Below are 24,009 nucleotides of genomic sequence, written 5' to 3'. Positions count from 1 at the left end.
AACTCCAACCATAAATCGAAGTTTAGTGAACTTCGCCTCTGTGAGAGCCTTTGTGAAGATGTCTGCAACTTGATCATCTGTTGAACAATATTGCACTTCAAGAACATGGTCATGGATGAGCTTTCTGATGAAGTGCATGTGCAGTTCAATGTGTTTGTTGCGCTGATGTTGGACTGGATCTTTGCATAACTGAATGGCACTTTGATTATCACACCAAAGTGTAGTCGGATGCTGCTGCTGAAAGCCAAACTCTGACAGGATCTGACGAAGCCACAAGGCTTCCTTACTAGCTTCTACAGCACCACGATACTCTGCTTCTACTGATGAAAGAGAAATGGCAGCTTGTTTCTTACAAGCCCATGTAATAGGTCCTGAACCAAGAGTGAACACATAACCAACAGTAGACTTCCAATCATCAGGGTCACCAGCCCAATCAGAATCAGTGAAACCAACCAATAGAGGAGATGCTTCGGCACTATAATGAATCCCAAACTGAATTGTACCTTGAACATAACGAAGTATTCTTTTAGCTGCTTTCCAATGACTTTCACGTGTTGTTTGCATAAACCGAGCAACAAGGCCAACAACAAAGGAAAGGTCAGGACGAGTATGGGTTAGATACAGAAGTTTTCCTACAAGTTGACGGTATAAGGTAGCATCAACTTTAGGAGAATTAAAAGTGACTGAAAGTTTGACTCGAGAATGGAAGGGAGAAGGGGCTGGCTTACAGTCTTCCATGTGAAAATGGTGTAGAATATCATAGGCATACTTGGACTGGGAAAGGGAAATACCCTCCTTGGATTGCAAGACTTGAAGACTAAGAAAATAATGTAAGTGTCCTAAGTCTGTCATTTCAAATTTCTTTTTAAGGCTGGACTTCACATGATTTATAAGGTTTGGATCACTACCGGTAAGGATAAGATCATCAACATAAAGAACAAGAATGATAAGAGACTTTCCCACTTTCTTGGTGTAGACAGTATTGTCAGAATGACACCTAGAAAAGTCGGATTCTAAAAGAGAGCTATCCATTTTGGCATACCAAGCTCGAGGAGCTTGCTTGAGACCATAAAGGGATTTCTTAAGCCGACATACAAGGCTGGAGTCTGTTTTTATGAAGCCAATGGGTTGTTCCATGTAGATTTCTTCATGCAAGTCCCCATGCAAGAAGGCAGATTTAACATCCATCTGATGGACTTCCCATTTGAACGAGGCAGCAAGGGAAAGAACAAGACGAGTCAATTCCTTCAACCTGTGAAAAACCTTTAGCAACAAGACGAGCTTTATGTTTATCAACTTTCCCATCTGGTCCATACTTGGTTCTGTAAACCCATTTGCATCTAACAAGTTTTCGTCCATTTGGTAGAGGAACAAGATCCCATGTATCATTTGCCAATAATGAATGATATTCTTCATTCATAGCTGCTTCCCAATCTGGATGGCCTGAAGCTTCTGCAAAAGTGTCAGGATCATAATTTACTGGAGCTTGAGCTAGTAAAGAAGAGGCTCTGTCAAACTGAGAACGTGTGCGTCACTGATCTGTAAGATCACCGGAAAGATCACCTGCTGCATCTCGAGTAGCACGAACCCATTTTGGAAGCTGAGGAGCTGAAGGAGGATCTTGAGATGGTGGGGGAGGATTGTCATCCTCACTTTCATCATCTGAAGAAGAAATGTTTTCAAAAGTAGAAGAGATAGGGAGAGGTGGCACATCCGCCGGACTAGGCTCGCAGGCTGATATATTTTCATCAAATTTTACATCTCTTCTAATGATAACATTTTTGGACTTAAATGGAATAAGTCTATAGCCTTTGAAATCTTCAGAATATCCAAAAAAAGTACATTTTTCACTCTTAGGTTCTAAAGCTTTATGCTTTTCATCTGGAATATGGGCCCACGCTTCACTTCCAAAAACACAAAAGTGACTTACATCTGGTTTGATTGAGCTCCATGCTTCTTCTGGAGTGATATTCTTTAAAGCCTTAGTAGGAGTGCGATTTATTATGTAATTTGCATAGTTAATTGCTTCTTCCCAAAAACTAAGACCAAGTCCTTTAGATTGTAGCATACAATTAGCCATTTCCTTTAAGGTGTGATTCTTCCTTTCAGCTACACCATTTTGTTGTGGAGTATATGGAACAGTATGTTGCATTTGAATTCCATTCTCAGTGCAAAAGTTGATGAATGTGTTTTTAACATATTCTCCGCCATTATCAGATCTTAGCTTAAGAATTTGATGTCCAGATTGTTTTTCAACAAAGGCTTTGAAGGCCAAAAATGTGTTAAATACTTCACTCTTGAGTTTTAAGAAGTATACCCAAGTGCGTCTGGAGAAATCATCAATGAAAGTTAAGAAATACTTGCAGCCAGAGAATGAAACAACAAGAAGTGGACCACATAAATCACTATGCACAAGCTATAAAGGGGCCGAGGCATGCCAAGAGGCACGTTTTTCAAAACTGTCCTGATGATGTTTTCCGAGTACACATCCGGAACAAACACCATCTCTGCAAGATACCATAGGAAGACCTGTCACCATATTTTATTTACATAGATGCTGAAGGGAATGATAGTTTAAGTGACCAAATCGCTCATGCCAAAGTTTGCTCACTTCATCGTTATGAGCAACAAATACTGAGGGAAGATTTGATGACCCAAAGTTGTGAAACTTATACAACCTTGTAGAATCATCAGCAATGCCAGTAGCCAAAATCTGTTTAGGATCTCTTAAGTCCTTGATTACAACATCATGAGGTGAAAATTCAACGATTTTACCTTCACCTGAATGAGTTATTTGGTATACAGATAGAAGGTTGCAGGATAAGGTTGGAACACATAATACATCATTAAACTGACCATTGTCTAGATGAACAGTTCTAGTCCCTACAACACTAAGAGATCTATCATCACCAACATATATATTTTTGGTGTTACAATCATTTAAAGAAGAAAACATGGCTTTGTTTTTGGCCATGTGATAAGAAGCTCCAGAATCAATGAGCCACTCATGAGAATGAGAAGAAGAAGATACATTTAATGCATAGCCAGACCGAGATGCTTGACAACCACATGCAGAAAGTGCCATTCTTGAAGATGAAGTTGAAGTTGAAGATTGCCCCAAATGGATGTTATGCTTCTTCATTGCTACTTCCAAGGCTTCCATCTTCTTAAAGCATTTTGATTCTAAGTGGCCATCTCGATTACAAAAATTGCAATGTCTATCAGTCTTCTTCCCTTTGTTTTTATTTGTCTTATCATTTTGTTGAAATGGTTTTTCATTTTGGGGCTGAAATTGATTAGGACCCTTGTTTGGTTTAGGACCATTCTTTTTAGGATATGACTTCTTAGGATTCTTTGAATTTGGTTGTTGTTGGGCAGCTAATGCTTTCTTGGAAGAGTTTCCAAGATTAAGAAGACCAAGGTGTAAGAGTTTTTCTTGTTCTCTTATTAAAGAATCACAAAAAGAGTCAAAGGAAGGGGACTTGTAGTCTGCTCCTTGAGAAATGAAGGCTTCTCTTGTAGAATGGAAGGTGGAAACAAACATAGAGTAAGCTGGTCCCAACTTAGTAAGAATGGAATAGATAAGGTTACTATCTTCTAAGGGTCTTGAACTTGGACAAGAAATCTTCAATACAAGAAAAATTATTAGGGTCCAATGTAAGAAACTCATTTTCAAGTTGATGGGCTCTAAGTTCATTTTTAATCCCAAAAACTTTATTGATTTGTTTCATTGCTTCATCAGGAGTATCAAGTTCTGCAATATGGAATCTAAGATCTGGAGAAATAGACATCCCTATTAATCCACGTGCTTGATCTTGCCTACTTTCCCATTTAGAAACCTTATCTTCATCCTTCGGTTTCTTTTTTTGGCCTGAGGCTATTCTGTAGAGACCTTTACTTCTAAGTAAATCCTCAATGTAGGACAACCATTGGAAGTAGTTGGTGCTGTCAAGGGTAACTTGGTATTGACTTTCCATTTCAATAGAAACTGAAGCTAAAGATGCTGAAACTAAGTGTTCCAATGGATAGATCTCGAAAAATTAGGCTGATTTAGAAAAAACGGCTCTGAAAACGGCTTCCGGATGAAGAAGTTATGGCTTTTTGAAAAAAAGTTGTTGAAGTTGCCGACGAAGTGCGGGAATGTGCGGAAATGAAAAAGTCCGCCCCCACAAAATGGAGACTTGAATCCAAGACCTCTACTCTCTTAGAATAGCTTTGAACCAATTGAGCTATACAAAAAATGAGAGAGAGAGAGAGAGAGAGAGAGAGAACTCTCTTAGAATAGCTTTGACCCAATTGAGCTATACAAAAAATTAGAGAGAGAGAGAGAGAGCTCTCTTAGAATAGCTTTGAACCAATTGAGCTATACAAAAAATTAGAGAGAGAGAGAGAGAGAGAGAGAGAGGTTGATGCTTTGGGTTGCGTGCTTGCTTTGAGAAAGCTCTTTTTCCATACAAAACAAAAAACACAAAACCCAACACGGACATACAAAAAAAAACGAACCTTGCGGCTCGAAGTTAGCTTTAGCTGAAAAACTAAATATTTTCAAAAATGAACCTTGCGGCTCAAAGTTAGCTTTAGTCGGAAACTAAATATTTTCCTCTATGTTTCTGATTTTCCGAGATCACCCTAAGGCACAGGGAAAAGAGCATACACATGAGAAAAATACTTCCTTTATGTTTCTGATTTGCCCAGATCGCACAGAGTCACAGGGCAAAGAGCATACGCAGAAATGAAAGGTATAGATTCGGTAATAAAAAAAGCTAAATAAACCGAAACCGAAATAAACAGAGAGAAAATAACTGTAAACTGCAAATAAACACTGTATACCTCTAGATCTTAAAAATGACACAGCTAGGGCTACCGGAAACCTTTTCGTGTGACACGAAAGGGGTTCCTCACTGGAACAGATGCTCCCAACACAACAGAGCAGTCCTCTCGGCCCGAAAGCAGTCAGAAACAGTAGATCTAGGAAACGTCAGTCGGATGCAGTTCTATTGACTTCAGATTTGGATCACCAATGGACGCGGCCCTGAAATAGCTCTGATACCATGTAGGAATTTACAGGGTAAGTTCCTCAAACAGAACACCAAAGGACACCGCTCACAACCATATCGCAGATCAATACACCAGTATTTTTGACGTGGTTAAAACCCTCACAGAGGGAAACAGTCCACGGCCTGAGCCAACGCAACCACTTCAGGCAATTTATTAATAAAAGAATGAAAATTTACATATGTTTCTCTCATGCACGGATTACCCTACAAATGACCCTCCATGCGCTTTAAATAGAAATCATGGACCAATCGGGTGTCAAGCCACGGATCAAGTGTCAGTAATACCGAGGAGAGAATGAACCGTCGGATCACTACATATCGTGACCGTCGGATTGTAAGTTACAAAATGTACAACGGTAAAGAAACACACTTTACCTAACTCTATACCTAACTCTATACTAGACCAAGTTGTACTTAACTATTTCCTATGTGTTGGAATATCCTAACAATATAACATTGTGATGAGCCTCCCTATGGAATTGAACCAAGGATGATACAGAATTATGTAGGAATGCAACATAATACATATATAAACATAAACAAAGAGATGAAACAAAAATAAAACTTCATTTCGTTAATATCAAAGAACTGAAATATGCTTACATACAGAATGAAAATAAACTAGCTCAGGCGATGTTAGCTCATCTCTGAGAAGAGATGTGGCAGATACATGGCTCTGAACCATTTTACAATGAGGCTCGAAGACTTATTATTATTGAGAAACAATGAAAAAACCTAAACATCCAAAAACCTAACCCTAAGAGATGAAGCGCCAAAAATATGGGCCTCGTTGGTGTAAATTGGTACATCAACTTCCCAAGGTTATAACTTTGGCATATGATATCTATTTGACGAGCATGATAACTCATTAGAAAGATATATCCGAGTGTTATAGACATTTTTGTGCCTTACAGCATTGAGCATGAAATGTCCATAATCCAAGGGATCCAAAGTCCCTAAAAGTGTTGTTCCTGCCCCTAAAGAAACAAGGTCAACCAATGACAGCTTCTCCCAGAAGTTCTCCACCAAAAACTACTCAGAAATAGTCAATTCAGGATCAATTCAGATGCTCTACTAGCTGCCTGCGTTGTAATGCACCCCAGTACACTAGCTAGGTGCGTTGCAATGCACCTAAATGCACTACCAGGGTGCGCTGAGCGAGAAATGCTAAATGGCAGTGTCATTCCGCGAGGTGTACAGACACTGGAAGCTTCCAGAATCTTCCTCAATGACACTTGCCTCAATGAATTCGACCAGTGATGAGTAAGAGGCTCTCAGCCTCCAAGTGGAAGCAAGAACTGCCAGAGAGAAGCCACAAGTCAAAACATAAGCTGACTCATCCTCTCTACTTACATCTATATATGGATCCCTCATCCCAGAGATCCAGAGGCTGGAATTTTGTACTTTGCAGAGAATTGCTGTTGGTTTGAGATTGAGATTAGTGCATTGGGTGATTTATGCTTTGTTGGAGGAGAGGAAGGGATTCCTTTGTTGGGAGGTAGATGCTGGATCGAGACTCACTTGGTTGTATCTCCTCTTGGACTTTCTTATCATATCAATAAAACTATTTGAGTTTCTCCTACATGCTGTGTATCAATGATGTTTTGTTATATTTGCATGTTTAGTTTAAATCTGATCCTAGACTAGTTATGAATGTAAATATATGTCTTTTGTGTAGTTTCTCTCTTCTGTGATCTTGCAGGAACTTGGTGAAGCTGGACCAGTAAGGGAGCAGGCAGCGGGAAGCGAACAAAAGAGGAGAACGAGTGGATCAACAAACTAGCGAAAGACACAGGTTAGTTACATCCTTCTTCTCCATTTACATTTCATAAAGAAGAACACGAAGATAGTTTTCCTTGTTTGTTGCTAAGGCACTATCACACCTTAGAGTGGGATAGGGGAATTCTGAATGGATACTTTTCACCACAAAAAATTGGCGACTCCGTTGGGGAACGTATCTAGTTAGTTTATTTGTGTTTCTATTGTTGTTCTTCTCATAAACTCAGGAGTGCCGAATCGAACTGCATTTGCCATTTACAAATGCAAAGTAGAGATCTGCTACTCTAGTCCATTCGCTGGGCCTGTTTATGATCTGAACAGCTGATCCACAAATGCTCTAATATCCCTTTGTGATAGCTCTTAGTCCTCCTTTAAATCATCCCTCTAATTGTACCTAATTGATAGCTTTTATCCGGCCAAAAACCGTAGATTAAACTGCAAACCGTGACCCAGAACCCAGAGACAATTCTCGTTTTTGCTTCAGCGCAGGCTCTGTGAAGAGGTTCTGCATTTCAACGCAGGTCCCGAGAGGGCTACCTACACTGCAATTCAGTTTCTCTGTGCAAGGGGTGCGCTGATCAGCCTTTGCCTTGTGCAGCTGTGGTTCTCTGCTTCTTTTTGCTCAGTTTTATCTCTGATTTTTGCAGCCTGTTATCAGTGTGTGTACCTATCTGAAAACCCCTTTTCTTTGCCTTAATTCCGCCTCATTTGTATAAAAGAAACTGTATTTGTTTTTGTGTATTTGTTACATCATTTGCAGTTTCCCATTACAAAAGTAAACTAGTCATACTGTCGCCCTTAGATCTAGACCTGTCGTAAGTGTCGTTTTGATCTTAGGAGTGAGTTTGTTTGCTGTTTACAGTTGATTACGCTTTTACTTTTGTCTTTTGGTTTGAATTTGTGAATTTCTAGTGTCGAAACGAGTATTTACTTCAAAATCATAAAGTGTCGTAATCTACTTTTTTGATTTCGAAAGAAGCTTGTTTGTGTTTTTCACTTGAAATCGAATTCAAATTTGTACAACAGCTTTCTTTTTAGGCATCAATATTAAGAAAGTGAAAACAAATACATGCATATGTGCATTTTCATTTTGACAGTTTGTATGGATTGGTTTAGGAAAAGTGCATTTACAGTGTGCTCTATGCTCTTTGAGAAAAGATTGTGTCTTTCTTTTCCCCTTGTAGCTAGGATTTTCATTGTTGAAAAGATATAAAAGCTTGCTTATCATCTTTAGACTGCATTTAGGAATTTTATCTACATCTCGTGGTGATCCAAAAAGGCAAAATTCTAAGAAATATCAACCTAAAATAAATTGAATGAACTTAACAATGCTTTGTAACTTAATGCACAACATAGAGGTCTAGGCTAGAGACGTGTTCCGGCGTCGTAAAACCTGGTCACTGTTCGCCTCACTGATGGTTGGGTGATTCCTCCTGAGAGACGAAAAGTGCCAGTACGGATTGTGCTCCCACGTACCGTTGAGTATATATTGGGAGACCCCTATAGGCATAAAACCTTTATCCATAGGAAGCCGTGTCGGCCGCCCTACTGATCGCAATGCACTGAACACAGCATTCGAGAAGATTGACCGCCCGTACCCTAAAAAGTATTCTGCGGTTTTGCGATTGGTTTGGCACACCCTCTACCTAGAACTCCAGAGAAGTCCCTTTCGTTCCTTTTCAGACTCCTTAACGGAAAAGGTCCATCTGAGCACTTGTCACTTCAGGCTCATTAAAAATCGAAGGAGACTAGAGTCATCATTTGCTTTTTCTCGACTCTTTAAAATTGAAAAAGCAACTTGTGTCTAAAGTGTCTAAAAATTCATTTAATTCAGAAACACACTTTCCCCTTTTGTATTTTGGTTGATCGAGTAATCCGCAATCGTGGAAGAAAGTCAATTGAAACCCCGTCGTTCGCGGAGGCTTACGAGTCAACCGTCTTTGTCTCTGGAATAAAAAACAGTACGGACAAAGTGAACTCGTTTAACCGGTTCGAAATCTCCTATCAAAGTTAGAACAAGTGTTCCAACAACATCCGAGATTCCGATTACTCCAGACATTTCTAGAAACCCTGCCTCTACAGAAGAAGTTCAACAACCACAGAGGGACAGTGATACTGATCCTAGTCTGAGAGAAAAAACTTGTGTTACTGAACCAGTTCCATCTGCAACTGGTTCGGAAAGTCTTGCTCCTCAAACATCTGTTGCTGTCGATTCAACCCCTTCTTCGGCACCAGAAATATTTTACGGACCTGACGGTCTTCCCCTTCCACCTGGTTTGATTGCGATAGAGAAAATTGTAGAAGATTCGCAAGCAAGTACTCCAACGCATTTTGGAGTCGGGGTCACTCTATTTCCTTCGACATCAAAAGTTAGTCTACCACCAGTGGAAGTTTCTGTAGAATCGCTAGGTAATCTTTTGGATAGACTCAAAATGTCTGAACAACCGTCAACATCTAGGACTGTGTCGACTGACACAGCGACAACAGAACTCCCTGTCGTCACTCCGACAATGTTTGCCAGCGTACCATCTGTCCCGACTAGCTCACAACCGCTAGAAGGAGTCCATCCAGGGGCTATTTCGATGGTATGGTCCATTCCTGTTTGTTCCTCCGGAATAATATCCGGCAACTCTTATGTTGAAACTCGACAAATTGATCCATTTGGAGGTCAATTTGGGCAATCCAGTCCCCAAGGGCAGACTATCCCCTTGAGTTCCGGATTACCACCGTATGGGGGGCAGTATGCCCTTTCATTACCCCCTCCAGGAGGATATCCATACGGGAGTTCACAACAGTATTCAGGTTATACTGGAGTTACGTCAAGTGGTTGGGTACCTATACTACCCCAACAACCAAGGGTTGTATATTCGATGCAACAATGTGTACCTATGTCGAACATTCCGACAACACCAGCGATTGTAACAGTGTCACAAGTTCAAACGTTGCCTGTTGTATGTCAACCTCAGATTTCTCAGGTTGTAATGCAACAGCCACTTGACCCTGTGACTCAACCACAATCGCCGACTGATGGGGCGACACAGGTCCAAACGGGTACAATTACCCCACACATTGGTCCAACGGTTAGTATAGCGCAACAGAACATGGCTTCACAACCATGGCTAGTGCAATACCAACAACCACAATTCCAACAAGTATACCAAGGTTTTGAGTAGCAGATCTTTGCGAACAGTGGACAGCCATACATTCAAAACGGTCAAAATCAACCACTTTATATTGGTCATGTCCACCAACCATATCAGTCGTACCAGCATCAACTACATTATGCTGGTATGCAAAGGCCAACTGCTCAGGCAATTCCATCGTATCCTGGGTATGCTTCACCTAACCTGAATCAACAGTTACCATTCGTGGCAACTTTAGAGTTACCCGATTTACACCGGTTAACAAATGATCCAATTGCTTACGCCCCTTGGTGGCTAGCGATTCCTCATAAACTTGCATCAGATATTCCTAAATTTAATGGAAATCCAGGTTAATACCCATCGAATCACGTGATGACATTTCATCTATGGTGTTCATCAAACACCCTAAATGATGATTCGATAAGGCTTCGCCTTTTTCAGAGGACGTTAACGGGTCCAGTGGCAAAATGGTATATTGAATTGCCTAGAGCTTCGTTCGACAATTTCAGTACCTTAGCCACGACTTTTTTAACCCATTTTCAATTACCGATAAGGTATGAAACGGGAACGGAAATCTTAACCAACTTCAAACAGACAACAGCCACTCACATATCTGATCATATACATGAGTGGCGATGACGTCGTAGGATGGTAAAAACGTACGTTCCCGATCAGTTATTAGCTGAATCGTTTATCAAGGCGTTACTTCCTGCCATAACGGAAGATGTGGCAAAGGGGGGAGTCGTAACAGAAGAGCAAGTTATCGCTCGTGCGCAATATCTAGACTTGGTCTATACTCAGTCTGGCATGCTCTACAACAAAATACCTGACGCCCCTAGACCGGAATTCTCAATTCCTCCTCCTCCTAAATCAAACAATGACTCTCATGCCGGCGATGGTGTGATTGGCACGACAAACGCGAAATCGACAAAGGTTGCCTCCAAGAAGGCCCGTAAGATTTTAGATCAAAATGCAAAAGACGAAATTCTTGCTTCGGAAGTAAATGTCGTATCAGCAGATAAAGGAAAAGAAACCAAACAACCAGGAAGCAAGAAGAAACAAAGCAAAGGGAAGAAGAAGAAACAGGGTGAATCATCTCCTGAAAAAACTTCTTCAAACCCCCCTGGAGATAGGAAACCAAAATATCCATGTCAGATATGTGATGAGGATCATTGGACGAGAGAATGTCCATACAAAGCTGAGCTTAAAAGATTCTTTAAGAGTTCAAAAACCTCAGCTGTGTTAACTGATCTGTTTCCAAATCCAGGCACAAATCTGGTTGAAAGTGGAAATGCTTCCCCGTCGCAAGTGCTAATGTTGTCGATTTCGAAGCAGCAAAATGATGCTTTGATTTCGACAAGGAACAAAGATTACGGGAATCCGCAACTGTCGAACGACAAGGGTAAAGATCAACCAAGTAGTTCGACAACAACTTCGATAGAAGTTGTACCACCCATCATTCCTGAATTAACAATAAAACCGCCAAAGGGAGTAGTACACAAGTCGACATTTAATCCTCGCGCTAGAGCGGCACAGCATTATAACATAGTGGAAGATTTGGCCCAATCGCCATCCGCTATGTCGACTCTTGAAGTACTACAAAACTTCCCATCCCAAAGGCAGACTTTGTTATCAGCCATTGGTGGGATTGATCCAAAGGATTCCAATCTTGTATCGTTCGACCACAAAGGGTACAATCCTCAGTTACCAGCTCAATTAGCTTTCCTTGTTCAAGTGAAAGCCCTCAACAAAACTGTTCACCGAACGATTATTGATGAGGGGGCATCTACATGTATTATGTCGATGAGTTGCTGGAAAACTTTAGGATCTCCAACCTTGTCGCGGTCTGCGACGACGTTAAAAGCATTCGACGGAAGGACATATACCCCATCAGGTATCCTAAATAACTTGAAAGTTGAACTAGGAGGGAAAACAGTAGAAATAGATGTTGAAGTCATAGATGGGAATCTTGATTACAACATCCTACTAGGAAGACCATGGATATATGCCATGGCAGTTGTTGTATCAACCTATTTCAGAAAGATTGCATTTCCATTTCAAGGAGGGATTACAATCGTCGATCAGCAAAACTTCCTCCCCATTGGTTCTCAAGTTACTGGAAGAATTCCAATGATCCATGGAAGCAATCATTCGCTCCAAAATATTGGAGTAGGTCTCCTAAAAGACCCTGCCTTAATGGGTACTTTTGCCCTACCGCCTCTGAGTAATCTGGCAGAAGTGGCCACAGTGGAATATGAAGCCTTCTATATCTAATGGATTTGGACTCCGAGGACGGTTCTTATCTCGTGTCAACCTCGTTAAAAAATGAAACAATGAGTCATGAGGATAGTTCTTTTACTGTGTCAACCTCATTAAAAAAATGAAACAAACCCCCTTTTCAAATCTAAAAGGTAAACCTTCATTCCAACCACCGAGTTGAATGCAATGAAGCTTGGGGGGCATGCACCTCGATTTACGTTATTATGCTGGGGGCATGCAAACTTATCATCGAGCAGTTTTAGCACATAGTTCATGCTCGTTAAAAAATAAACATAAGATCGAGAAAGTGTTTCAACCCGCGTTTAAGCTTGTTAAAAAATTAACTATCCTCCGGTAAATAACCACCGTGAATGTAACATTATCAGCCATTAAAGCCTTGGTCGTGTTTGCACCGTCACCTCCACTTTTCCATTGGCCGATCATTCACCTCCATTTGATTGTTTACCCATTTTGAGGAACAACTGCGAAGAGTGATTTCACTAGCCATCCTTGTGACACTGCTGTGATTGGAAAATTCCAACCCTTACCTGGAATCAGCTGCTACCCGTTTTATCACTCGTTCCTCAAAAGACGAGTCTTCTTTAAGCTCTTTTCATCTGACTCGTAAAATATGAAAAGATTGCCAAGTTTTGGCCTTCCAGCTCGTTAAAGCGACCGGAAGTGCTATCCCTCCTCTAGATTTTAATCTTTTTGGACCTGAGGGATTATTGCACAAAACGATCGAGCGCTTGTTTTGTTCGGCTCGTTAAAACTATCGAAAATTCATCCCTTCTGTATTGTTTTATACTTTTTCGGACTTAAGGGATTAGATGACGAAAAAGGACTTCCAGAGTTATCTTTACGTACCTTTTCAGACTCTCTAAAAATGAAAAGGACCGAGTTATCTTTGTCGTTAGACTCGTTAAAAATATTAATAGCGACAAACTTGTCTTTAGACGAGAATGAGTTTCACTATCGCTAGTCTCGTTAAAACATAGCGATGGGTTTGCCCGAAGGGAAAATTATAGAACAAGCATATGTTATCCTCCTCAAGCTTGACAAAAATAAAGAGGTACTGGTCAGCAATGACTGGGGAAAATTGGGAAGAAACTCAAAGAACTTTTATTGGTAGCAAGTCGCTCTTGAACATGACACTTCCACTCCATGCCTGAGTCGGGTTGGGTTGTTTCATTCACCGGTCACATCACCATGGTCTCGCCATACCATCCATCTTTGGGGTAAATGCTACCAATCCATCATATAAGTGTCGCCGATATGTTCAAGAGAAGTCATCCAGAGAAGTCACCCGTGTCCATTCCACTACCATACATTATATTTCATTCTTTCATGACCGCCACCCTGAACCATATATCATCAGATTGTTTTCACCTCCATCAAAATCATTTGCTCCATTCCGTGTCACTGATGTGGGATACATTAAGGCCCTCCTTTGACGGATCGCTTCTTGTCGACATCAGCTCATTATCCAAGAAGTTGATCTAGGAACACCCCTTCAGTACTTTGAAGCTTGCATGCCTCAATGGCAAGTTTCTCACTTCCGGTGACAGGTATACATCAATGACGTTCGACCGAAAGATTTTGCGTGGTTTTCGACGCCAAGTCCTTTATTCACACCACGTGAATTGTACTGTAGTACCTTGAGGGTCATTATCATTGTCGGTGATTCCTCTCACGCTTGTTAACAGTTTACATCATTGACTGGTAATCAAGCAATGTCTTTCCATGTTCGACTTCAGAACATTTCTCACATGGATCGACTTGTACTTAGAGTGAAGATCGGACGAGATTGAAGACCTCGGATCTAGTTTCATCCATCCGGGCTGCGATATATATTTAGGAAGAATAAAGACATTGACATGTACAACATTGCAGCACAGATAATCATCCTACCAAAAGGATGATGATTTCATCAGAATCATCAGTCTACCATCAGACGATTGTCTGTCCTATGTACAGAAAAATGAATTTATAAAGCTGAGCATGGGAATGCCCGCCTCAGCTAGATCATGAAAACAGTATGAAAAATAATGTATTGTATTGTATCTTATTACAGGTCTCCTCCCAGCATTGAAAGAACTTCGGATCCTCCTAGTAAAGCATTTCACCCGATAAACGGCCTCATACTTTAGGGGGCAACTGTTATAGACATTTTTGTGCCTTACAGCATTGAGCATGAAATGTCCATAATCCAAGGGATCCAAAGTCCCTAAAAGTGTTGTTCCTGCCCCTAAAGGAACAAGGTCAACCAATGACAGCTTCTCCCAGAAGTTCTCCACCAAAAACTACTCAGAAACAGTCAATTCAGGATCAATTCAGATGCTCTACTAGCTGCCTGCATTGCAATGCACCCCATTACACTAGCTAGGTGCGTTGCAACACACCTAAATGCACTACCAGGGTGCGCTGAGCGAGAAATGCCAAATGGCAGTGTCATTCCGCGAGGTGTACAGACATTGGAAGCTTCCAGAATCTTCCTCAATGACACTTGCCTCAATGAATTCGACCAGTGATAAGTAAGAGGCTCTCAGCCTCCAAGTGGAAGCAAGAACTGACAGAGAGAAGCCACAAGTCAAAACATAAGCTGACTCATCCTCTCTGCTTACATCTATATATGGATCCCTCATCCCAGAGATCCAGAGGCTGGAATTTTGTACTTTGCATAGAATTGCTGTTGGTTTGAGATTGAGATTAGTGCATTGGGTGATTTATGCTTTGTTGGAGGAGAGGAAGGGATTCCTTTGCTGGGAGGTAGATGCTGGATCGGGACTCACTTGGTTGTATCTCCTCTTGGACTTTCTTATCATATCAATAAAACTATTTGAGTTTCTCCTACATGCTGTGTATCAATGATGTTTTGTTATATTTGCATGTTTAGTTTAAATCTGATCCTAGACTAGTTATGAATGTAAATCTATGTCTTTTGTGTAGTTTCTCTCTTCTGTGATCTTGCAGGAACTTGGTGAAGCTGGACCAGTAAGGGAGCAGGCAGCGGGAAGTGAACAAAAGAGGAGAACGAGTGGATCAACAAACTAGCGAAAGACACAGGTTAGTTACATCCTTCTTCTCCATTTACATTTCATAAAGAAGAACACGAAGATAGTTTTCCTTGTTTGTTGCTAAGGCACTATCACACCTTAGAGTGGGATAGGGGTATTCTGAATGGATACTTTTCCCAAAAACACCGAGGAATATAAATTTTGACTAAAAATATTGATAAAGTATTCTATTTTCCCATTTTTCAAGAAAAACGTCGTTTAGGGCCTCAAAACGGCTCTAGAAGTTCAGGACCCAAAAAACTGCCAAAAATAATAAATTGTGCTACAATTAAAGAAACTGAAAAATTGAAAGTAACAATGGTGGGGGTCCAAGTGGAATAGGTGGGTGGCCACCAATATCTACATGGATCAGTCCTCCCCCTTAGGAAGCAATGGTCCCTGTTAGTGTCCATTAGTTCTAGTGATCAAATGTATTCTTTGCATGTGATTGATATGGTTATTAGGTCAAATTATTATATTTTCAAATAAAATTTGGTACCTCTTGGTTGTCAAATGAGTCTTGAGTCATGTCCTAGGTGTCATTACTACTCCCTCCATTTTCAAAGTCATAAAATGTCATCATGGTCATGTCATCATTCCTTGTGATAGGTCATCAAATGAGTGTCTTGGTCATCATTTTGGTCATTAAGTCATTCACATCCATACTTAAAGGGTTTGAAGTTCCAAATCATGGTTAAGATATGCATTAAGTGTCATCATTTTCTCATGTCATAAAAATCTACATGGGAGTCATGTCATCACCATTGTCACCATCATGGGAGTTAGTAATTAGGAATAAGTTTGTTAAAAATGTATCAAAGGTACATTTACCCCACATGGAGATGTAAACTTTCCAAAAAGAGAAATAAAGTTGAAATACACTACCTCATCATGTCATTTCTCAAAGGTACATGTGATGTCATACCATCTCCAAAAGCAAAAATCGACTTTCAAGCTATAAAGAGACCATCTAAGCATTCAAACACTTCATTTAATTTTCCTAGAGATGTCCTCCACCATTGAGTTTCACCTCAGCTTTAAAAACTTTGATTTTTCCATCACCAAGCCCTTGCTAGCAAGCACGTTGCGCTTTTGCCCTAACACACAGCTCTTTTGGTTTGGAGGTTAAAGGAAGCCACAACAGAGTTCATTCAGCAATATACAAGTTCCATAGACTCTCCAACAAGTAAGTATAGCCTCTCATCAATCCTCATGCATTGATTTTCCTTCAGAAAATGATGAAATCCCTCTCCTAGGGTTCTTCGTTGCGCTTCTGGAGCAGCCTTGGGAGATTGAATTATTAGGTTCCTTGGAGGTGGATCTTTTCAAGCTTGAAGCTTCAGAGGCCTTCTACACATCATCAACTACCTTCACCAACCATCATTTCAGCTCAAAGATGCACCAAAGCCATCAGAAAAGCTCCTTAAAGACCACGTTGTGTTTTTGAGGATTTCGTTACGCTTTTGTGGGAAAGCTAGATTTCGAGTTTTTCTTGGTCAAAGTCAACTTTGGTCGATGTAATTAGTGTCAAAATATTTTTACCTGATGTAATTGAATATTATAATGATGGTTATAGTGGATATTTTGTAATTAAATGTTGTCAAGACAAATTCAAATCAGTTTATGTAAAAGAGGAAAATAGTTTCTAACTACTCATGATGTGGCATGGATTAGGTAGGAGTAGGAAATTAGTTCCTAAGAAGGAGGATTCGACCCCTCAGAGGGGGAATGTTTTTTTACATCTATATGTATTCAGAATGAACTCATAGAGGGGGTTGGATTCTTGAAGCTCATCTCTTGGACTAATTTACTAGACATTTTTGCATAAATATATGTAGTTGCAACTATTTTCATGGCATACTTGTGATGTGATTTGTGACACTATGTTTCTTTAGTTTTATTTATGCATTTGATAATTAAGTATTTCTAGCATCCATCTATATTCTTCTGGTGATTATCTCTTAAGTTTTAAAGCATATTCCATGATCAATATGCTTTGTTTTGTTTGATGTTTTCACATAAGTGTTTTTTCTTCTAAGCAAATGAATTCATACTTATATGCTCATTTTGCTTATTCTTTTTCCCTTGCCATACTACAATGAAAAATTTAATTTATTTCACCGATTGGATCTACCTTGCCCCATCTTATCTTTGCAACTGATCATTTGGGATACTCGACCTAGTTCTCATACCTAGTGCTTCTATCCAACAAACCCTAATATGCTAAATACCTAGCGTAAGATCTACATATTCTCCAATCGGTTCCATTGACTATGAGATTGCTTTTGAGAGAGCCCTCTCTGATTTGGTAGGGCTAGCTACCAATTCCAAATTTGGTCTGAGGTTACCTCCTTGCGTTCCTTTCTCAACCTTGGGAAGCTAAGGAGTGCTAACAATCCCCATTGCATTGAGTGCCTCCATGAGATGGGGAAACTTCTACTGAACTTGGTCCCTGGTGAGCCACTTTCCTTGGTGTAGGAGTCGGCCAACTTTGACAACATGATACAGTTGGATCTTCTGCTAGTGAGTTTTCTTGATCTGTGTGTGCATGATCTGATCATTTGTGTCTTGTTCCATGCACTTTGGGTTTAAATCTGTTGGTGTGATATGTTCTACAATGTCTAATGTGTCCAATAATTGTAGAAAATCTGGTGCAGGTTAACCCGATAATGCAATATAAATCAAAGAAAAATACTATAACTTACTTCTACTATCAATTTGCAGAAGATTAAAGATCAAGCTGAACACATATAACTAGAAGAAGATGAATCAATCTAAAAATACACATGAAAATACTTTGGGGAAAGCCTCAGCTAAAAACCCCACTATCTGTATTATCATACAAGGTGGAAATATGTAGGAATTATACAACGCCTTAGCTCTCACAACTAGCCAGCTCTCAGTATAATCCTCACAGATGCTCACAGAAAATCTTGGCTTCTCTCAAGCCTTCCTCTTTGCCCTCCAAGCTCCTTTTTCCTTAGGCAGTTCCTCTAGGATGATTCTCACCTCACCAAGTGGATGATCACCTGATCACACACACTGTCAGAACTGCGTAATCCTCGAGGAATGATTCCTTCTGCATGCATGAATTTTCTTTATAAGAAAACACATGCAACTGAGAAAACACTATCCTTATCTTTAATCTCAACTGAGTCTTTCTCAGAATAGACATGCATGAGTTTCTGATGAGGGAATCTTCAGTTAACTGGAGTACACTAGTTGAGTGCATGCATGCATCAACTGATTGTTAACTCTCTATTAGTTCCTCAAATAGTTTGGAACTAATTTAATTGGACTTAACTCAGTAAAATGAGTTAACTAATTACAACTCAAATATAACTCAATCTTATCTCCTTAATTTAAGGCTTATCTCCTTAATTTAAGGGATAACTCTTTCATGACTTCAGAAAGACTTCTAACTTTAATTTCTCCAACTAATTAAGTCAAAATAACTTAATTAATTATTTCCAAGTAGCTGTTAAGACTAAATTCGATTTTAATTCACAATTTAATTCAAGGACAAATTACATTGGAATATTCTTGTTGCCACATTTCAACAGTAATGGTGGAAAGTATGGTCGAAGGCAGTCCAAATTTAACAGTAGGTGCAGGCCAAGGATTGGGGGGATGATGACCTCAAAATAATTGTATCCCACAACCTTGGTAATGGTGTAAGGCCCATATCAGAGTGGTATGAGCTTCCGATGGGCTCTGGTAAGGCATTATTCCTGCAAATGCAACCAAACTTTGTTGCCCACCTGAAACTTGTGTGGCACTTGATGTTGATCATGTCGTTGCTTGTACTTGGCATTGGAATTCTCCAAGATGTCGTGAACCTGTTGGAGGATGTGCTGGATGTGTTCAATAAATCTGGTTGCTTTATCAAGCTCAGATAGTACATGTGTTGATTATGTCTGTGTAGTTGCATGAGGCATGGAAAAATCAATCATACACAATGGTTGAAATCCTAGACCCACTTGAAAGGGACTGCAACTAGTCGAGATATGAAGAGATTTATTATAACTATGTTGCACATAGAGAAGGCTCTCATCCCAGGTTTATGGATGCTTGGAGTTGTACATGTGGAGTATGTGCATTATCATCCTGTTGACAACCTCTATCTGGCCATCGGTCTGGGGATGGAATGCAGTCGACTTGGTGAGCTTGGTGTCTAATAGTGTCGATAGGCTTGAACATAATGTGTTCAGGAAATTTCTATCCCGATCTGATATAATTGTCTGTGGGGTCCCAAAATGTAGCCACACTTGTTCAAAGAAGAGTTTAGTAATGTCCTCTGTTGTGATACTCTTCTTGCAGGCCGTCAATATAGCCATCTTAGAAAATATATCCACGAACACAAATACATAGTCATTACCATGCTTGGTAGAAGGGAGGCCAGATAGATAGTCCATGGACATGGATTCCCAAGGTTGTTTGGGAGTAGGTAGAGGAGTGTACATGTCTTGCTTCTTGATGGTTGTCTTGGCGATGGCGCAGGAAGTGTAGGTCTAATATATTTCGCAACATATTTTCAGAGTTTTTGTTAATAAAAGTACTTTTGTAGTACGATTAGAGTTTTCTCCACCCCAAAGTGTCCTATGACTCGACTATAGTGCGCCTCCTAAATCATCTTGGCACGCTCGCTTGAAGGAACACAAAGGTGGCCCAGGTAACGTAATAATGCGTACTAGAGGTGGAAATCGGGAACTTTCTTGCCATATACTAACGTCTGGTATGTGGAGGAAAACTCAGGATCATTTTTGTATAGTTGCATCCATCCAGAGGTCTTATGGCCACAAGAGTTGAGAGCATTAGTTAGCATTGCAACTAGGGGGTGGCTAAGGCAGTCTGCAACATGATTAGTTCTACCCATTTTGTATTTAATGTTCATGTGGAATTGTTGCAGATATGTAGACCACTTTTGTTGAAAATCATTCAACAACTTCCCTTGTGTCTGTATAAACTGAAGAGGTAGGTGATCGATGTGGATGACCATCTCCTTCCCAATAATGTAATGTTTTTTTGCTGGAAAGCCTACACAATGGAATATATCTCTTTATAATAGGTGGGGTACTTCCAAATTGTATTGGAAAGTGTCTCGCTATGATAGGCCACTGGATTCCCGTGTTGGGTGAGGACTGCACCAATAGAATAGCCAGAGGCATATGTTTCAATTTCAAATGTTTTTTGTAGGTGTGGAAATGTGAGTACCAGTACAGAGCAGAGGCAATGCTTCAACTCAATGAATGCCTTCTTTTGGGACTTAGACTAGGAAAACTTTTGTTTTGCTCCTCCTTGGTAATCTGACTTAAATGCCAAGTGATATGCGAGAATCCCAACATGAACCTTTGATAAAATTTTGCAAGTCCCAAAAAAATTCGAAGCTCTATTAGAGTGGTTGGAGTTGGCCAGTCCTAAATGACTTGGATCGTAGTCAGATTCACATTCATGCCTCGCTCATTTATGATGTAACCCAGATATTGGATCTGGCTCATACCAAAGGTGCATTTCTCCAAGTTTGTACACAGTTTGTGTTGTTGCAAGGCTTGAAGGACCTGGAGAATGTGTTGCAAGTGTTCTTCCCAACTCTTGTTGAATATTAGGATGTCGTCCAGATAAACAACCATGAATGAGTTGGTGAAGGGCTAGAAGATGTCATTCATTAGCCTCATAAAAGTAGCAGGGGAATTTGTGAACCCAAAGGGCATAAAGAACCATTCAAAAATGACTTCCTTAGATTTGAAGGTGTTGAGGGCCCAGAAATCGGGTCAACAACAAGGGGGATACCCACCCGGTCCGGAACTTGGTTGGCAGCTCCTTGTCCGTTTGGTATAGCGGGTCCGACTGGGGATAATGGGACCAGTTTCCCAATCTAAGGGGTGTGTGTGTGTGTAGAGTTTGATGATGCTGATCTAGAAGTAGTTTAGAGCTAATTCAATTCTAACTCCTAAACTGACTCTATGCTATTGTAATCTAACAAAAAAAACACATCTAATCTACGCTAACCCGGGGTAGTTTTCCTCTATTATGCGATCTAAAAATATTTCGAACAATAACTGGTAATAAAGATCATTCAGCTATCATAAGAATAGAAATCAATTAAGATAAACCATTCTGCATAAAAAGTTAGGCAAAACAGTTGTGAACAACATATCGCATAATAAGTTATTCATATGTCAAGCACAAATAAATGACTCCACCGTACAGAAGTGCCAAATGGTAACCCACACATTCATATATTAACATATAAACAACTAAAACTGCATATCACTCTAAGAATATAAGCAGAAATTGGTCAAGAGATAAAAGTACCATTTATGACTGATTTCACTCATAAACTTCAAGCAATAACGATTTATCTCTACTTGTTCTAACATCTACTAAGAGTACAGAAGTGCAACATCAGTAGCAGACATTAAAATGCAAACATAAATAAATCTTGATCCATCCATTTATCAAAACCTCCTATGAGGGTGCAGAAGTGCATGTTCCGAGGACAAGTTTTTGACAAATTTCTAGACCCTTCTCTAAATGCATGAGAAGGGTTAAAATACTACTTCATAATTATAATAATAGTATTATTACAAAATTTAGGATGCGGTTTTCAAACGACCGTCCTTTTTCTAATCTAGTTGAAGGAAAAAAACAACATTCTAAATGAAGTCACTTATGAACTTGGTCCTTAAAGTTGCAAGTGTTCAGCATAGGCTTGAGAAGAGTCGACTGACTGATTTCTGCGCTGAGCTGGGCTGCGAAAACTGCATCTACGAGAGCTGGCGCTACCTTTTCGGCTGCGTTTGTAATGCATTTCACCATCATCCATTGGCTGTGCGGTTTAACCAAGTACGTCCAGTAACATTCCCAATTCAACCTGGCCAATGCCTAGATTGCTTTCCCTTTTGCCTGCGCTTTCTACCTCCATTCTGTTTCCAGTTGCGACTTGTTTGGTAGGTACCCCGGGGTGGTCTCTGCAATTAAATTGGCCCTGTGTAAATTCTCATTTACACAGTCGATAAGAATACTTGCCTGAGTTGCCGCTGTCTCTGCTCCTTGCTCCGCCCGCCTGATTTGATCGTCCCATTTATTAAAGAGCAACTCCTTATGATTTTCATTTATCCTGGGTGCACCTGCCCTTTTGCCTTCATCATCATCTTGCCAAGTCAAATATTCTGTCACCTTCTTGTCATTCTAATCATAGTCACTCCGCAAGTCCACCACTTGACTGGTGATTTTGTCGCTCAGCTCACAACAGTGCCTCCACTGTGATATTTTATGTCCCAACTCTTCCTGTTGCTGCAGTAGTTGCTCGTTCATGCCAATAGATTCTGAAATGAATTCTGCCAGCTTGGGCTCATCTTTATGCATTTCTTGTAAAGTCTGCAATTGTTTTTCTTTCTCTTCGAGACTCCTTTGGTAGCCTATCTGCATTTGTTGAAAGCCTTCCTGTAGTTTCTCGAGCTGTCTGGAAGCTTCAGTGTTAGCGTTGGCTTGTTGCAACTGTTGTTGTAGTAGCTGTATATGATTTTCTTGTTCCTTCAATAGTTGCTGAACTTCCGAGGCCTTGTCAATAGTTGCAGAAGCATATGCTCCTGCAATCTGAGACAGCTTCGTGAGATTTTCAGTCGGATTATTATTGGGGTCTTTCCATAAGACGTCCAAATGTTCAGCATCTTGCGACAGTGTGTTCTCTAGTTTTCTTTTCTTTCTCTGTCTCCTTACAACTGCTTTGTGTTGGGGACTATAGAATACATCCAGTGGGGGAATTTCTTCTACGTTAAGTAGAAGCTCTGAAGGTGGAGCGATAGGAAGGTGTTCTGCTTCTGCGGCACTACTGACTATGGTCGAAACCACTTCTTGCACCACCTGTGTATTATTCACAGGTGTTTTCGGGGCTTGCCCTTCAAGATTGATCAATTCATTGAAGGTTTCCCACTCTTTATCTAGCTCTGTTGTGACAAGTGGTGCTTCGATGATAGGAGGGGGGAGATTTCTTGGTGGGGAGGCGATAACTTGCTGTTGAGACATTGCACTTGACTGAGCTGTATCTTTGGTTGTTTCTTCGTTTTTTCCTTGGTCGTAAACAGACTCTTCAGGATGCTCAGATACTTCTTGCACGGCGTTGGACTTGGATCTGGAAGTGCTAGAGTTTTCACTGAGGCTGATGCTTGGAGTTGGTTCTCTAGCAGGCAGTCGCAGTTTCTCTAACAGAATACTGGCCAACCTTCTTTCTCTGTATAACGTGAATTTTTGGAGGTCACCTGGAGACAACCTCGACTGAGCTTCCCGCAAAATTTCTTGGAGCGAACTCTTATTCTGAAACAGATCATCAAACAAATCTTTCTTTCCAGAGAACACTCTTATCTTGACATTCGTTGTGAATTCTTGGGCCACATCATTTGGGTTGAATGGCCTCGCTGGGAATTTAAATAATTGAAGACACGTCACATTCTCCACTTCGCCAAAAGTGTGTCCTACATCGAACAAAGAGAAGGCCACACAAGTTACGGGAAATTGAGGCCATATGGCCTTCTTCTTGTCCTTTAGGTCTTTGGTCAGGCCACCTTCGGAACAGGTTTGATAAGCGATTTCCCGAGCCAAAAGTTTATCAGGGACATATAGGGGTAGGACATGTGGAGGTACAGTGCTTCCAAAAACTCTAATGTAAGTAAACCATTCTTCCCCGAACCATCTCGCGATGGGGATGATGTTAAT

The sequence above is a fragment of the Pinus tabuliformis genome, chromosome 4_1, assembly GCF_031772625.1.
Source record: "Pinus tabuliformis cultivar Carrire ecotype Pingquan chromosome 4_1, CPIR1, whole genome shotgun sequence".
Lineage (NCBI taxonomy): Eukaryota > Viridiplantae > Streptophyta > Pinopsida > Pinales > Pinaceae > Pinus > Pinus tabuliformis.
The sequence above is the reverse complement of the archived record's forward strand: the minus strand, read 5'-3'. Positions refer to the sequence as shown.